General features: G+C 37.7%; 1 non-coding gene across 1 annotated transcript; it reads left to right on the forward strand.

The window, feature by feature from the left end:
* The first annotated feature begins 6089 nt into the window (after nt 1–6089).
* Nucleotides 6090–6192, forward strand: LOC143663760 (U6 spliceosomal RNA). Its single transcript, XR_013166144.1, has one exon. It is a non-coding gene; the product is annotated as a U6 spliceosomal RNA (small nuclear RNA).
* Nucleotides 6193–6431: the final 239 nt, after the last annotated feature.

The following is a 6431-nucleotide window of genomic DNA, read 5'->3' on the forward strand; positions in this document are numbered from 1 at the left end:
CACTGGACCCACTGTGGAAAGACCTCAGCTAAACCTTCATGAATCGCCTGATATCCATAAGCCTCCACTACTTTTTGGGTCACCTGGAATTAATGTCACTTCTGAACTAGTGTCTGATAATCCCTGAAATATCTGATAATTTCCTTTTCCCCAGTGCAGTTATACTGGCAAAAGGCTGTAAGTATCCTTGGAGAAGGTTTGAAGGAAGATTAACAGTATAAATTGTGGCAGTGTAACAGGGTTCTCCCAAAAAGGGCCTCCCCTTCATTCAAGGGGCTCTGGGTCTGTAAACTACCTCAACTCTGGAAATTGATTAAGGGCTGTGACTCTGTATTTTTGTAATTCAAGTTAGACTTCTGTTCACTTGACCTAGAACTCTTTTGCTTATACAGCTCAAACAAGAATTTGGTAGGCTACCCATCTATTGTATTTCTAGGTACCCCATGATTTACTAACTAATGTCACAAATCTCTGTGAGGCAAATTATTTTGACTCCTGTTTTGAGTTTGCTGTCTATTGTAATAGCCACGTCCACCCTGTCTTTGGTGATTAAGTGCTGCCACCTGGCTTCTGCCAACTTGGGACCCAGTCATCTCCTTTGTGTTTAAGGATTCCAGCTCAGTGACAGCAGTTCCCACAGTAATATCTGACCTACAGAGAAGGGCAACTACAGAACTCTTCAGGAATGATGGTGCTAGTCTCACAAATTTATTTCTCACTGTTCTGCTAAAAGGTGCATCCACCGGACATTCCTCGGGTGGAAGAGCAGGCTTTGCATGATAAATCCACTCTAACATTCCAATCTTTCTAAGCCTGTGGATTCCCTCATCTACATTATACCAGGGCAGTTCTGGCATTTCAGTCTAAGGTAATGTCAGCCACCTTTTGATCCACTTTTCAGCCAACCATCCAGACAAACTGTTTATGCCCTTTCTAATCTCTTAAGCTATTACATTGAATGCAGAATCTCTGCTTAGTGGGCCCATATCAATAAATTCAGCCTGATCCAGCCTTATATTCCTCCCACCATTATCCCATACCCATAAAATCCATTGCCACATATATTCCCCTGATTTCTGTCTATATAAATTGGAAAACACACAATTATTTTGGAGTATAACGCACACAAAAGAACTCACAGAGTTGTTTTGGGGTATAAAGTATGCATGATACTTTGTACCTCACCTTTAGGGGCCTGCTGGGACTTTAATTTAGTTATAGGTCTTGAAGAAATGAGGGGTGGCAGGGGTGGGTCATGAAAAGAATTAGAATTATCTTCGAAGCCATGTGCTCCAGGGCATTCATTTGCAGTTTCATCTGTTGAAACAGGATTAATCAATCTAGGGGTAATCCCTTCAGGTAGAGGTTGGGTGGCCAACTCCTCAAGGCAGACTGGAGATGGGATGGCTTTGTCCTCAGGGCAGACTATTACAGGGTAATCTAGGGAAGACTCAGCATGATCTAGGGTTTCAACCTCGCCACTGACATCATTATCAATCCATATGCCCCTATGCCATTTTTCAGGGTCCCATTCTTTTCTAATCAATGCCCTCACTTTAACAGCAGACACCATACAAGATTGAAATTTCACTTTACGTTGTAATGTTGCTACTCTAACAATAAGATTCTGAGTCTGATTTTCAGCGCTTTCAAGTCTATGGCTACAGGACACTCACAGAAATGTTTACATCTGTCAGTCAGCACCTAAACTTCTCGATTGAATCCTTAAGCCCATTTTTTTCAGTCATTAATGTATACAGTGTATCTAACAAGACAACATCTCTATATCTCCTATTTCCACAAATCTCTGTAAAGGTGTCAAAAACATTATCCCCCACAGCCTGGCTTTGTACAAACAAAGCATTAGAAGAATCAAATGGTGATATTTTGACTATCTCTTTTGCCAACTCACTCCATGGATTGGCAATGTCATTCTGATTATGGGAATCAGAGTCTTAGTGCCCTTGAGTCCAGTCAGAGTAGAAAACTATTCATAAAAACCCATTTTTAGGATTCTTTTTCCTAAGAATCACTACTGATACTAAATTGTATTATTTAGGGTTCTCTAGAGAAACAGAATGAACAAGAAATATCCGTTACTATAAAATTTATAAAAGTGTCTGATATAACTGTAGGAACATAGAGTCCAAAATCCACAGGGCAGACTATGAAGCTGACAATTCTGATGGAGGGTCTTGATGAACTCCACAGGGAAGACTCATCAGCTGAAGCAGTATTAGAGCCTATCTCTTCTGAATCCTCCTTAAAAGGCTTCCAGTGATTAGATTAAGCATCACTCCCCTTGACTGATTACAAATGGAATCAGCTGTGTATGCAGCCTACATAATCGTGATTCAGTTCTATGAAATGTCTTCATAGCAACGGACAGGCCAGCACTTGCTCAACCAGACAAACATGTAACACTACCTGGCCAATTGACACATAAGTCTGACCATGACAACAATGAAACACAGAAAATCCCCCAAAAGTGACATATGCAAAGTTAAATTTTGAAAAGCCTAAGATTTTTCTTACCTCTTCTTTCAGCTTCAAATCTGCAAACGTCCTTCCCCAATTTTCCATGCACATCCCAGCATGTGTAACCCTCAATGTTAGACCAGTAAAATATTGTGGTAGTTAGATTCAGGTGTCAACTTGGCTAGGTGAAGGTGCCACATTCTATTGCTGTGTACATGAGCCAATGGCATGTCAATCTCATCTGTTGCTGATTACATCTGCACTCAGCTAAGAGGCATGCCTGCTGCAATGAATGATCTTTGGTTTAATTGGCTGGTGCTTAAATGAGAGACTCAGCGTAGCACAGCCAAAGCAGCTCAGCATACCTCATCTCAGCACTCACAGCTCATCCCTGGCCATTGGAGATGCAGAAAAGAATCACCCCGGAGAAAGCTGTTGGAACCCAGAGGCCTGGAGAGAAGGCCAGCAGAGATTGCCCTGTACTTCCCATGTAAAAAAGAACCTCAGTTAAAAGTTAGTTGCCTTTCCTCTGAAGAACTATAGTTTAACTAAACAAATCCTCTTTTATTGAAAGCCAATCCATCTCTGGTGTGTTGCATTCTGCCAACTATTAAATTAGAACAAATATATATCCCAATAATCTTTGACTTGCAAGTCACACTTAAAAATTGCTCCCATGTATCTGGTTACATTGGAATATTATGAAAACACACTCTCAACTTCCTCAGTTTTTTTGCTGCGTGTATGTGTATGTGTGTGCATGTGTCCTTTTATGTATGTGTGGCTATACCTGTATAAGTACTTTGCATTAAAAATGTGCTCAACATCTTGGGACTTGCTTCATTTTTACCCCTTGTCCTCGCAGATGCTAAAGTCCTGCTGCTAAAATTTCATTCAGGTGGCAGGAGCCCTTATGTCTGTTGGCAGATTTACCTAAATTGGATTACCAACTGTCTGCTAGAATCTTTAAAGAATCTGTATTGCCAATTTGCATCTCTCTCTGCAGAAATATATTTTATTTTTAAAAGTCGGCCACATAGGGGATGCAAGAACAGTTGAGGGGTAGAATTCTCACCTGCCATGTGGGAGACCTGGGTTCAATTCCCGGCCCACGCATTTCACAAACAAGCAAATAAGCGAAAAAATGAACAAACAAAAATTCAAAAATGATGCTGCAATAAGGGGATACTCACATGGAAAAATAATGAAATGCGACCACTCGTCCTACAGCATACCAAAAAAAGGGGGGGGGACCACATAATGTTCATACATTTTTATGCCCACTGAGCACTGCTATATTTGGCTTTTTTTCTTGTTTTTCTTTTTACTTGACTTTATTTCAGATGTATACTTAACATTCCTGTAGATTTCTAGATATTCTTTCAAGTCTCCAGTATTCAGTTTATGCTTTAAGAAGCCACAGTAAATATAGCTTCTATATCCCACAAACAGCTATGACAGTTGGTGTGAATGACTGCCAGACTGCCCTAGAAAATCTAAACAGAATAACCAACCACCATAGTCAATGAGGCACTTTCAATTCCCATTCAGTCTCTAAGACAGACAAGACAGGTCTACACTCTAAGCCTTCCTGTTCTTACCAGGTCACTGATTTTAATTATGAACCTTAAACCAAAATGGCACTTCAAAGATCCACAAGTTGATTGAAACAAGCCAAACAATTATGATTTCACTTATATGAAATAATTAAAATAGACAAATTCATAGAGTCAGAAACTGTAATACAGGTTACCAAGTGCCAGGATAAGAGTGGAGAATGGGATGCATTATCATTAATTTCATGTGTCAACTTGCTTAAGTTATGGCATCCATTCATTTGGTCAAGTAATCATTGGCCTGATTTTTACTGTAAGGGTATTTTGTAGATTTAAATCATTAATCATTTCTTTTCGATGGTAATGAAAACAATGCAGATATAATGTAATATAAGTTATAGATATAATGGCTGATGACATCTCCAATCAACAAAGGAAATCTTCAGCAACGAGAGCAAACTCCTTTCTAATCAGTTGAAGGCCTTAAAGGGAGAATTGATCATTTTAGCAGTTAGAAAGAAGAATTTCTATCTCTATTTCAGCCTGTTAGCTTCTTCTGAGGAATTCATCATTGCCCAACTTGAATTCATCATCTCAACTTGCAGTTTGTCCTATGAAATTTGTATTTGCTAATCTTACAGTTGCGTGAGCCAATTCTTATTTATATATGTATACGTATATATATGCTACTTCTGTGAAGAGCAATGACTAATGTAGGGATTCTATGCTTAAGCAGTGCAGACTTTTTGTTTGAAATGATGGAAAAGTTTTGGTAGTGAATGGTAATGATGGTTGTGCGACATTGTGAATATAATTACACCATTAAATTGTATATATGATAGCGGTTGAAATGGGAGTTTTAGGTGGCATATAAGTTACCAGACTAATTTGATAAGAAAGTTATAACTGTAAAATACAGAGTGAACTGCAATGTAAACTATGGACTATAGTTAATAATAAAATTACAATAATATTATTTCATCAATTGTAATAAAGTTAACACACTAATGCAAAATGTTAATTAGGAAAACTGTGGGGAGGCAGTGTTTATAGGAACTCTGTATTTCTGCATGATTTTTCGGTAAAAAAAACTGCTCTAATAAAAAAATGGCAATTGTTCTGCTTACAGGGAGAATAATTATTTAAATTCTACAATGTCGTCAGTATTGTATACAATATTGGCAGTGAGCAATGCTGTCATGGAAAAAAAATTTAGACCTCAGAATTGAGTAAGAACATATCATGATTCTGTTCAAGGCCCTCTATTATTTGGAATTCAAGTTAGAATGAAATCATTCCATGTTTTCTTCCAAGAACTAAGCTTAACCAATGTAATACTTTTTTTTATGATGATATGGTAATCAGTTTAGCAGATATTCTCTTCCACTGTTAAACAATAGCATGTGAAGGTGGATTTTCGTGGTGGTTAAATGTTAACTGTTTTGCTAGAAAATATTTGTGAAATCAGTGTAAGTTATTATTTCTGTTCTCTTTAGGCCCAAGTAAAATCTTTTATACTACAAGGAAAACTATATGGTTGCAAACTCATGGAAGACCATGGTAGTTTATATCTACAGAAAGGCAAGAGGAACAAAATGATGCAATCAATTGCTATTGTCCTCTCAGCTGTTCACTAGTGATATATGATAGATCAGAATAGAAAACAGAAGTCTTACACATAGCTGTTGGTCTAGGTTTCTCTTCATGTCATTCCTCAGGTCAGATTTCATGACTCATAATCATAGTTCATCAGATCCCTAGAGAATCATTTGTTCTAGGGACCTATGAGGGTGCAAAGGAAAATGCCTCAAATTAAACTGGAGCACAAATGGGCAAAAGCTTCTTTCATTGCTTCTGTTTGAAACATCTATTACTATATATCTAGGCTAGGTGACATTTTAGAAACTTCTATTATGTGCCACATATTTAGGTTAGGCGATGATTTTCTCCCCGACACCCTCCAAGCAAAGTTTGGTCCCTCTTTATCCCGAATATTTTACCATCAAAACATGCAACACATTGTTATTTAAACGTTATTTTAAAAACTGTTGTCATGCTTGCTTCGGAAACACATATACTAAAATTGGAAAGATAGAAGAGATCAGCATGGACCCTGCACAAGGATGGCATGCGAATTCGTGAAGCATTCTGTATTTTTGCTCTCTAGCTTCCTATATTCTGGAGCAGCTAGAGGGAAAAATAAGAGGGGATCATATGGTAACCCACGACAAACTCTGGGATCTATCCTGTAACTACTTTTTGAAGAATGCTTTGAAAACAATTGTATTTTTATTTCTTTGCTTTGTATATATGTTACACTATACAATAAAAAAAGTTAAAAAAAAGAACAAAACCAAAGGGATTTTAAAATTTCTTATAATAAATTACTCCAATTGC

This window comes from Tamandua tetradactyla, chromosome 19, assembly GCF_023851605.1.
Source record: "Tamandua tetradactyla isolate mTamTet1 chromosome 19, mTamTet1.pri, whole genome shotgun sequence".
In the NCBI taxonomy this organism is placed as follows: domain Eukaryota; kingdom Metazoa; phylum Chordata; class Mammalia; order Pilosa; family Myrmecophagidae; genus Tamandua; species Tamandua tetradactyla.